This window comes from Emydura macquarii, unplaced genomic scaffold (assembly GCF_026122565.2).
Source record: "Emydura macquarii macquarii isolate MOO-44397 ecotype Brisbane River unplaced genomic scaffold, CSIRO-AGI_Emac_v2 contig_1876, whole genome shotgun sequence".
NCBI classification, from domain to species: Eukaryota; Metazoa; Chordata; order Testudines; family Chelidae; genus Emydura; species Emydura macquarii.
The window spans coordinates 24096043-24107879 of record NW_027132013.1 but is presented as its reverse complement, the minus strand read 5'-3'; the positions used below and the strand labels follow the sequence as shown (position 1 = coordinate 24107879).

The window sequence follows — 11837 nt, the reverse complement described above, 5'->3', positions numbered from 1 at the left end:
TTATTGCTTAAATTTATTTTTGTTTGCTTGGCTGTTAAGACAAGGGAGACGTAGAAAGTGACTAACGACACCCATGCCATAAGGGTTATACTGAAAGCTGGTAAAGGGCATACATTCGCTGGCCTGTCAGATTCCTTCCCTTATCTAGCCTGTTTGATCAACAAATACGTGTTGGTTTCACACAGAAGATAAGACACACCCAACGTATTTTCCTCAGAATCCAAATGCCAGCTGTGAAGATGTGACATAACTCAGTGACCCTTTGCCTTGTTCTTTGTTTTCACAGCCTGAACTTTTATAACCTGTCCAGAGAGTCAAAAGTAAAATGGACATGACTGTAAATAAAGATTTTTCTCCTTCTCCTTGTCTTAGTTTCAGTTTCACTTACCAGTATCTAAAAGAGTGTTCAAAAGGTCCAGAAACCCTGGGGGCAGGTGCTGCCTGGAGTATTGAGATCTTCCTCATGAGCTTTGTTCCTCCTTTCATGTTGTCCCCTGTGCTTGGAAAAGCATCCCACATTTTGTCTAGGCAACACCCTCCCTCACATCCATAAAACCACTTCTATTAATCCTCCCTATGTTGATCTCATCGCTAATATTATCCTTTCCTTCGCACCATTGCCCTGTGGTTTTTTTGTCTGCTACACTGTAAGTTCTGCAGGGCAGGGACCTTGCCTTATTTGTTTTGCAAAGCACCACGCACGTTTATGGTGCTGTAAGATTAATGCCATACACAAAACTTGGTTAAGGTGATCAGCAAGTCCCTTTCTTCCTAGCTCTCTTATTTTCTGACAGCCACCGTCAACCCTGAGGAGGGGTTTTACTCTATGTGGAAAGCTCTGACCTCCCTTCCTCTTCACCAGACAGCTCTTAGGAAATGTGACGAGTGAGAGGGACACAAATCTGCTGTGTTTAGGAGGATTATTCTAGAGTTATTCTGGCAAGGTGAAATTCACTTCTTTGCAGAGAGCTGGCACCTGGACTATGCACTTATCAAGCATCATTTTAAAGATTTAGGTGTTGTTTAGGCCTTGTACAGGCTCTCTGCACAGGACTGAATTTCATCTATTGGCAGGATGAATCCAAATAAACTAGAAACATCACTGCAAAAAAAAAGAAAGGGCTTGAAAATAAATCCTGACTCTTGGATGTCTATCCCACTTTCCTCCTCTGACTGGATCATAGAGGGTTCCTAAATAATATGTCAGCATCACTCATATAGTAAGAGGAAAGAGCAGAAAACTGGAGGTAAGTACAGCGGCCCACACCTTGAGAAAACATAACCGCAGATGCAGAGAGGATCTCTGGACAACTTTATCTGAGCAAATGCACCAGACCTGACAGTACTTAATTACCTCCTGCACCTGCTCACTGCAGTTTTAATAGCTTCAACAGAGCAGAGCTGATTTCTCCTGCTCTCCCAACAGCCTGTTGACTTCATGCCAGTCCTACATTGAGTCCAAAACCACAGTGCAAGGGAACCAATGCCATGCTAATTGTCAAATGATACTTGCTTTCAATGTAGCTGGGAAGATTTTTTTTATTCCAAATGATTCTATCCAACACACTTTAAGGATTGGTCGTCCTCTCTCCCCGAAGCTGTTTCCTGTATCTGACGGAACTGAAGGAAAGTTGTAAGAGTTAGATCCTGATTCTACTCCCTTTGAAAACAATTGGGAAACTCCTGTCAACTTTAATGGAGTGGGATGGGCTCTTATTCTGGAATAGCTGCATTACTCAGAAATAGCAAGTCCTCAGTGTTATAGTGAGATAAGGAGTTTTTTCATTCTGAAAACCATCTGTGCACGTGATCATTCTCCTCAACAGCTTCAGCCACTACTAGTGGAATATGACTGACGAAGGCACACTGGGTGCCCAGCAAATGTCAGATTCTAGTTTGTAAACGAACAATTGTAAACGACTCGGTGTGATCATCATCACTTCTAAGTTGTCATTTCCACTGGCTATGTGGGTGTTTAACATGTGCATAACAAGACATGCTCCTTCTCTACTGCTAGTCATGCATACAAGGGCCAAATTCTGATACTCTTTACGGCGAGTCATACCTTTCTCTGTGAGCAGAATTATTGAAGTGTGGCTCCTGCTGGCTGGCTTTTAATTGTGCTGATTGTATGTTTAACTCATTGCCAGGAGAGCCCAGCATGTAAGACAGGCATCCTTCGTGGTTTTACAAATCAACTCAATATTTATCATTCAACCAGGTTTAATTATTAACAGTCATCATGTTTATTATCGTCATATTTAAGGACCAAGCAAGAATGGGAGCCCATTGCGCCAGGCACCGTACAAACGCAGAGTACCAGACAATTTCTGTCATTAGACACACAGGTACGTGAACACTACATCAGGGAATGAGTCTCCCAGCCTGGGCAGACAGACTTGTGCTTGCTCGGCTTGAAACAGCACATTAAAAATAGATGGACATTGCAGCTCAGGTGGCAGCTTGTGCTATCTAGCCCACCCAGCTCCCTGGGTCTGAGCTCTGGTACATTGCAGCTCTGGTGGAGGCTGGGGCTGTGTCCACACTGCTACTTTGAGCACGCTAACTCAAGCCAAGCTAGTGTGACTCTGTCTATATGCATAGGTCACGTGATATGTTCTGTACGCTGATGGAATGAGCTTAGCTCATAGAATCAGGTTTAGGGTGTAAATACATCCAATTATGCATTTGAAATTTACGTTGCGGGAGTATTCCATAATATTTGCTTAAAATTCCCTGCTTTGGAAGAGAAAAGGTGATTGAGGTAATGTCTTTTATTGAACCAGTTTCTGTTGGTGAGGGAGACCAGCCTTCGAGCTATGCAGAGCTCTTCATCAGCTCTGGGAAAGATACTGAGGCTCCGTCTACACTACCACTTATGCTGGCAAAATTTATATTGCTCAAGGGTGTGAAAAAAACACCGTCCTGAGAGAGACACGTTTCACTGGCATAAATGACGGTGTGCACAGCGCTATGTCGGCGGGAGAACTTCTCCCACCGATGTAGCTACCACCGCTTGTTGGGCATGGTTTAATTATGCCAGCTGGAGAGCTCTCTCCCATCGGCATAGAGCGGCTACACAAGTGACCTTACAGTGGTGCAGCTGCATTGGTACAGCTGTGCCGCTGTAAACTCACCAGTGTAGACATGGCTTAAAAGTGTCAGAGCTAAATACAAAGTAGAGCAGATAGTGTAGCACAAGTAGTTAGCACATATTCCAAGGGACTATTCAAGATGAAGTGGCCCATTAACACACCTGTAGTCATAGGACTAAGGGGTGTCTCTGTTCAGTCCATGATTTTTAGCTTCTAACAAAGTCATGAGTTTAAATTCCAAGACTCGTCTTTTGAAAGTGCCGTGCAGGTTTCCTTTGAGGAAGAGGATTGATATCTTAGATATAGAGTGATCACCTTGTGAAAAGTGTTCACTCGGAAATGATGTGGTGTTTTTGTGTTGTATCATTTTCTTGTGTGAGTTTATTTAAGAGCACGGTGATGTCTGGTTTCACCCACTTCGTTATTATTGGGGCGTTTACTGAACTGGATGAGACACACCCCATGTTGTGACAGGCACATATAGAACCCTTGAATCATGAAAGATGTGTTGTGGGGTGGGGTTGATAATTGTAGCAGTGGAGATACATCTGCATGTTTTGCATCTGTTGTTCTGGCAGAGTCTGGTGCCGCTTTGAGTTGATGTGTCCTGGTCTGTGGGGAACTTGCTTCTGGTGATGAACTTGGAGAGGTTGGGAGTTGTTTGAAGGCTGGAAAAGGGGGTTCCAAAAAGATTTATTTTAGGATGGTGTCTCCATCGAGTATGGGTTGTAGTAGTTTGATAATACCCTGTATAGGTTTCAGTGTGGGATGGTACGTGACAACTAGGGGTGTGTAGTCAGAGGGGGTTTTATTTCTGTATTGAAGCAGGTTCTCTCGAGGTATTTGGGTGGTGCGTTCCATGATGTGATCTATTTCTCTGGTGGACTGTCCTTGTTTGGTAAAGGCTGTTTTGAGTGTAAGTTGTTTATCTCGGACTTTCTCCTCAGAGTATATTCTGTGGTATCTGAGTGTCTGGCTGTAGATAACCGATTTCTTGGTGTGTTTGGGGTGGTTACTGGATCTATGAAGGTAGATGGGGTGATCGGTGGGTTTCTTGCATAGTTGTCAGTAGGGATTCCATTATTGAAGCTGATCATGGTGTCCAGGAAGTTGATGCAAGTACTGGAGTTTTGCAGAGAGAGTTTAATTAATGGTGGTTGTTGCAATTGTGGTATAAACATAGGAGGGAGTTTAAGTCATCTGTACAGAGGATGAAAATACCTTTGATGTATCTCACGTATATCATTGGTTTCATGGTGCATTTGTCCAGAAGTTCTTCTTCAAGATGGCCCATGAAGAGGTTGGCATATTGGGGAAGCCAGCCTAGTACCATGGCTGTTCCCATGTTTTGGATGAGCCTGGGAGCTTAAATTCATAACTTTGCTAGACACTAAAAATCATGGTCTTAATAAAGACACTGGATTTATGGCTTATTACAACAATCTATAACCCACTAACTCCCCTTTTTGTCCTATGATTACAGGGGTGTTAACAGGCCACTTCACCTTGAATGGTCCCTTAGAATACGTGCTAACTACTTATGCTAGTCTCTCTTGGACCTTATAGTTAGCTGTGACACTCAGAGTATCTTTCCCAGAGCTAAAGAAGAGTTCTGTGTAGCTCAAAAGCTTGTTTCTCTCACCAACATAAGTTGGTCCAATAAAAGATATGACCTGACCCTCTTTGTCTTCCCAATATCCTCAAACCAACAAGACTACAACACCACTGCATACTGCTTTGGCAAATATTCCTGCCAATATATTCATGTGCTAGTTGGAAAATCACAAAAAGTGAACACAAGAGGGGACAAAGCAAATTTATTTATGAATCCAAACAAATATTTGTGATAATTTGGGAAGTACTTCCCCAGCTGTAATTTCTCCTTTCATCTCATCCCTCTCACTTCCTATGTGCCACCACATCCTCTCCTCTAATTGTTCCCTTTGTCTCCTCCTACTGTTAGCTTCACATCTGCTTTCAAACCGTGGCCTATGCTTGGTGCAGCCTCCACTTCTTAGGTACCACACAGGCACAGCCTCTCTTTCTTCCTTCAGACCCATTCTTTTCATAGAACCTTGCTAAACTGATCTTCACACTGACAATTGTATTTGCTTGAGTTTTTTCATGAGCACTTTTAGGTGGGGACTCTGTTTTTTTTCCAAGTTCTCTGAAGCACTGTGTACACTTATGCCCCTATGTAAAAAAGAAATAATACTACAAAGCAGCATGCTAGATGGAGGGTGCCCCTATACCCAAAAAGGGGTATTAACGCTCTTGTACTCATGGTCATGGAAAGTTGACAAGGGAGCTCTTCATTAGAGTGGCCCTGCTCATCTTTCATGGAGATGGTTAACATGCCTAGGAAAGCCATACATCATCTAGGCCTCCTCCCTACAAGTTCCAGAGAGGAAGAATTGTCCGGTGGTTATATTATGACAGTTCTGGGATCTACTCTCAGTTTTGCAATTGACTTGCTCTGTTAATTTGAGTAAGTCACTTAGGAGTTGTATTTTCGATGGGGCTTAAAGGAATTAGGTGCTCAACTTCCACTGAAAGACAGTTGGAGCTGGGTGCCTAATTCCCATTTGTGTCTGAAAAAAATCTCCCTTTTAGTCACTTTGTTCCAGTTTCCCCACCTGCAAAAATGGAGGTCAGAATATTTATCTACCTCATAGGGGCATTTTGAGGATTAGTGGTTTAATATTTGTAAAGTGCTTTCAGATTCTCTGGTGAAAGATGCTACAGAAGTCCAAATTATTTACTGTTATTATCTTATTGTTTAAATAACAGTTTTGGATAAATAGTATCTGGGAAAATAAAACCCTGGAGTTGAAGTACTTAGAGACACATTGTCCCCTCCTCCTTAATTCACGGTGGGGGAGAATTTTCCTTAAGCTTCAGCCCAAAGCAAGGCGATCTTATTGTGTTATAATCATTGCTTCCTGTTTGTTACCTAATGACATCATTTCCTGTTTCCTGTCTGATTATAACCCTGCCAACTGTTTTTCTCAAACATCAACCAACTTCCCATCGCCCCCCCTTTCTTTTTAAACAAAAATACCATAATAAATATCACTGTAACCGGAGGCCCTGACAGAACAGTGCTCTACCATTAACCTTTCCACTGCTAGAATGCCCGGCACCACCACTACTCAGCCAGATACAACCCTAGAGAATCAAACCAACACTGAATGACAGTCCTTGTATGTAGGGCTTGGCTCTTAGTGGATCTTAAGGTTCAAATGATTTATTATCAATTACTAATTATTAGTAGTGTTATATTTCTCTATGTGCACAGCACCGCAGCATTGTACACAATTCACAAGATGACAGGCTCCTTATTAAAGAGTTAACCATCTTGCTCCTGCAAAAAAGGCTCCAGGAACACTAGGTCAAAGGTGCAGGGCATTGGGGATTCAAACACTAAGACTCTGCAAAAGAAATGGCCTTTCCATCATGATCCTACAAACATGCATGTGAGTAATTTCACACACCTGAGTAACCCTACCGAGAATGCTTGCAGGCAAAAAGTTACTCATGCACATTGGTGTTTGCAAGATCAGGTCCTGCAAGAGGAATTTGAAGGAGGAGAGGAAGGGAGCTTGGTGCATGGGATCCTATTTTGCAACCTTACTGTTTAAAAATGCAATTTCCTCCCTCTCCCCTCGACAGCAAGACCTTGGAGCAGCCCATCGCTCAGTAGTTACCGCTACCCAACCATGCTCCAAAAACAGCACCTTGTTGTCTGTCTTACCTGGAGGCTAAGAAAAATGGGCTTAAGGTAAAAAGAAGTACAGATTCTCAGACTCCATCTGGGAGTGCAGCAGTGACATTTTCCTTTCAGATTAAAACTGTGTTAGGGGGCTAAAAAAGTGCCCTGGATATTTTTTCAACCAAAGTAAACATTCACTAAGATATCTTGGAATAAACTTCTTGATAAGCATTTGTTTACTAAGTTTATTTGCTTACCAAAAACAATGTTTATATTTAAAAGGTTTATTTGGTGCATGGCTCTGTAGAGCTGAAGCACATATTCTGATTTCCTATTGATTCTGATTCCAAGTTACAACAAAAGCACACACCATAATAAACATTGTGAAACTGGCAACCCTGCTTAAGGTAACATTTTCCTCTGCAAACATGCACCAATAGAGGGCGCCAGTGGAACACATATGAAATATTAACACATACCCAGCTCTCAGAATTCCTAGCTAGTTGCCTTGAGTGGAGAATTAAGGCCTGGTCTACACTTACCTTCAAATTCCGCCGCAGTCGACGGGAGTTATGCAAGCCATGCAGAGTAGCTTGCGTACCTCCCGTTGACTTTGTAACTCCTCTTCTATGCTGCGCCACTTGAGGGGGTGGTTTTAATGCGTCGACTTCCAGATCAATTGAGCAGGTCTTCACTGACCGCTCAATCGATCCAGATAGATGGATCTGACAGCGGCAGTGAAGACATACCTTAAGAGAGCTCTGAGCATCTACCTTCAGCTAGCTACTCTGACACAACTCCCACAATTCCTTCCGACCAGCCATACTCAGTCCACTCTATAGAGAAAAACGTCAGCTTTTTTTTTTTTTTTTTTTTTTTGGGGGGGGGGGGGGCAGATAAATACATGCAAATCATGGCTAGCTAGACCCTGTGTTCCAACCACACCACAACTTTTCATTGACTTTAATGGGAGTGTGGGGTTCACAGTCTTGCCAACCCCAGCAGCTGAAAACTCATGTCAGACCGCAAAAAATCATCAGATTTTTATCAAAGATGAAATCATGATTTTTTTTTAGCCCACCTTCTGATTTTTGATCTCCCCCTGCCTACATCCAGTGCATGTGTGACTAGCACAGCACCGCCTACTCTTACGTATTTATTGACAGGAAGAGGATTTGGGCTCATGCAGCAGGAGCTTTCACAATAATGCAAAGAGCTCTTCTTGCCTTTATGCAATTATGGAGCAGGGCCTGCAGAAAACCACTCCAATCTCTTGCCCTCCCAGGCCATGGCATTCCCCTGTTCCCATAACTGCCAAAGTCTGTGCAGCTCCATGCAGGACATTTTGCACCAGTGTGAAAGGGTCACTAGTCTCCCCCAAATGGTCCCCTGACACTGTCTGGGGAAGGGGGGGGTAACAAAAACATGAGGAATATTAAAGACTCACTCACAGATGACAAATATCATACATGGAGCTACACAAAACTTTACTTCCCCACAAAAGTCAATGACTACCCCATACCTTTTGTGGCCCTATTATTGCCTCAGATCCTGCTGCTGTCTTGCAGGAAGCCCTCACGCAGGACTGGGGGATGCAGAGGAAGATGCTGGTGTGACACTGAGTGGAATATGAATGACCAGTCATAATATTATTGATATCAATATTGCAAAATTACAATAATTCGTACAAGATATGCCATGCCAAGTACCAATGGAAAGGATATAATTTGCTAAGATTGATAAGCACATTTATATGTTATGAGTGTTGCATTTAGTTCTAAATATGTATAATAGATCTGTATCCAAACACTTGTGCTGTGTTTCTGAATGACACCCTAGATAAGATGGCAGCAGCACTAAGCCTGCTTAATGGTCCATCAAGGGAACTCAAAGGTAGTGAGAGAATCCAGGGGCTACACCTTATTAGAGCCAGCCAGGTACTGGATGCACACCAGAGGGACTGTACCAGCCTGCAAACTCCACAATTCTACTGAGAATCTGATATAGATGGACTTTACAGTCATTTGTGTGTGTCTGATTGCTTTGATCACTTAACACTTCTCTTATTGTTTGTTTCTTTTCTTTTATAAAAAACCTTTAGTTGAGTTACTAAAGGATTGGCTGGCACTGTGGTGTTGTGAGGAAGATCCAAACCTATATTGATCTGGCAATGTGGCTGCGCCTTTGGGGTCAGGAGAACATTTTAGTAAAGGGAATAGAGTTTTAGATAACTTATCTCTTTGCTGCGCCTAGTTCCTGACTGGAAGTCAGACACTGAAATGCCGTAAAGGGAGATGTGTAATTTTTTTGTTTTAGCTTCCTGGTAACCAGTGTGGGGAATCAGAAGCACTATTTGTAAGTGGCTGGTGAATTTAACTGCAGTGTTAGCGATCAGTTTGGGAGATCTGTTTTGCAGCCTGCCCTGACCTTGGCATTTTCAGGTGGGCTACCCTAGGCACGGACAGGTCACAGATGGAATCTTAGTTCTGCTTTGCTCCTGGTCAGAGCAGCTGCAATGCCCAGAGCAGGAAGGAAAACTCTGGGGAAAGGAGAAGGAGGTGCTGGTGGAAGCTGAGCAAGCAGAGCAGCACTGCTCCAAGCAGCTGCCAAGGGAGGCAATGTGTAGCCATGGCAGAGGTGGTGTATTGAAGTGGATCTCCAAAACAGGGTGCGCCTCAGGGCAGTGGGAAGAGAGGGGGGATGGAGGGCTGAGCCAAGTCAGTGGGGGTGAGGTGGGAAGGGGCAGAGAAGCTTACATGACAGCGGGAGCCGCAGCCCCCTGGGGCTGACAGCAATGTCTAAGTAAAATTAAGCCTGACTCATGATCTCAGGCTAGAACTCACAAAAAAACCTTTTTTTTCCCCCCCAGCCATGAAATCCTGATATTTGAGAGTTCTATCACAAAACCATGAGTCAGGCTTAATTTTACTTAGAAATCACATCTCTGGCAATTAATTTGTGAGAGCTGGCATGTCCAGGTTCACCAGGACAGTGAGATTGGCCCTCAAAAGTGCCATCTTCACAACAAGTTAGTAAGTGTTATACATAGAGTGGAAAAAAAGAGACGATACTGAGCCAAATTCTCCAACTAGCTCTTCTGCACCCAGTGCATCTTGGATTGTATGAGTAATAATAATAATAGATTAGGAACACATATTAGTATTTATTAGACAGCCATCATTAATGTTCTAGGCCTCTGTTCACACACAGCAGTGTTTTTGTACCTAGGTGCCTAAATTTGGGGTCCTAAATCCATATTTAAAGAGCTATACGTAAGTAGCATGATTTACAGACGTTCTCAATGTGAGAGATATGGCAATTTCCTGCAATATCTCAGACAAACCATATTGAATTACATTAAATCTTACTGTATTAAGATTATGTATCCCTGTGGGGCAGGGGTGGTATCTAATTCTGGGGGGAACCACAGCCCCCCCAGGAACTAAGAACACGGAGGGGTGGGTAGGCAAATTCACTCAAATTGTAATACCTCCCAAGACACAGCACAACCTGTACAGACCTACATATACTGGTTCAGATTGAATTCTCCAGAGACCAGCAGACCAAAAGGACTTTTGGATAAATAGACGGAGTTTAAACTGACTCAGGACCTTCATTCTGATCCAGCAAGCAGACAGGCCCTTCTGTCCAAGGAGAGGACTCCAATCCTTAGGGAAGGGGTGGGAGGACTGATACAGATCATAACAGACACCCACCTTTTGTGGGTGGAGGGGCTGATCTCTGGTAAGATTATTAACAGGCGTGTGTCCACTGTCATTAGTAGAGCTGGTTAAAAATGGGAGGTTATATAAAAAACTTTGAAAGAGAAAAGTCAGGAGTTTGGGGATTTTTTTGTTTGTGTTTTCTGATGGGGAAAAAAAAAAAAATCAAAACTCTGAGAAAAAGCGCTTTCCACAAAAACATTCATTTAGCTGACACTTCAAGTCCCACTTGATTGATGTGGGCTTGAAAGCTTGACTCAAACATTATTATTGTTCATGTTCTGCTTAGGAGAGAGGACAAAACAGAAGCAAACAGGGTGGGGAGAAAATCCAGTGGAAAAAATACAGCAAAAAATTGAGCCGAGAGTAAAAGAGAGAAAGATAACTCCTGAGAGTTTTTGGAAAAGTGCAGAGAGGAGTATAGAAAAATCAAAAGAACTCAAATAAATGCAGTTTACAGCCCTGATTCAGAAAGGTATTTAAGCACAGAGCTAATTTTAAACACATGAGTAGTTCCATTAACTTCAAGGTGGCTACTCCCAAGTTTAAAATAAGGCATTTGTTTTATTACCTTGCTGACTCAGGGCCTTCATCATACAAAAGCAGTTTAGCTTCTGTCCTTAACACATACCACAGTCAAAGAGCTAATTATGAGGTTAGGCTGGTTAATTACCTTTTAAAATTTCAGGAAGAATGGATGATGAACTCACATTTGTCTTGCAAATTCCCAAACCAAATATCTGCAACCCATTCCTACTTTAAATCTGATTTTAAAGGAACTAATTTGTAGTATTCTTAAAGCCAAGGGAAAGGTGAAGCACATTTAACAGTGGTCCCAATGCTCATGGTTTTATCATGAATTTTATAATAATACTTGGGGGGTTTTCTTAAAGCCCAGCTGCTGGAGTTATGTAAATACATGAAAATCTCAACTTTCATTTAGGAAACAGTACATTTCTAGCCCTCAGGCTTGCAGAGAAAATCCATGAAGATGTGATCCCCGTGTGTCCTAAAGCTCAAAAAACAGAATGTTTTAAAATAACCAATTTAAAAAAAAAAAAAAAAAACCCTTGTGATTTTTCCCTGACTCGTGATTTTTGAACGTTTGGGGTTGGTAATGCTGATCCACAAACCCAAGAGTGCAGAGATGTGTGTACAGGCCGTGATCATGAGTTTGTGTGTTCATGGCAAGTTTCACTTTCACCTCACAGGAGGGCAGTCAGGCAGAGATGGAGCTGCTTCCCCCACCACAGGAGGCCAGCACCAAATAGTTTGCATTGCTCAACCCAGGAAGACAAATGATAGATT

At 42.6% G+C, this 11837-nt stretch overlaps 1 long non-coding RNA gene across 1 annotated transcript in view; it reads right to left on the bottom strand.

The window, feature by feature from the left end:
- Window positions 1-82: 82 nt before the first annotated feature.
- Window positions 83-11837, bottom strand: part of LOC137159538 (uncharacterized) — a 46418-nt gene continuing 34663 nt past the window's right edge. The window contains exons 5-7 of the long non-coding RNA XR_010921650.1: window positions 8330-8425; window positions 1514-1620; window positions 83-494 (exon numbers count right to left, since the gene is read on the bottom strand). This is a non-coding gene — a long non-coding RNA (uncharacterized lncRNA). The remainder of the gene's footprint in view (window positions 495-1513; window positions 1621-8329; window positions 8426-11837) is intronic.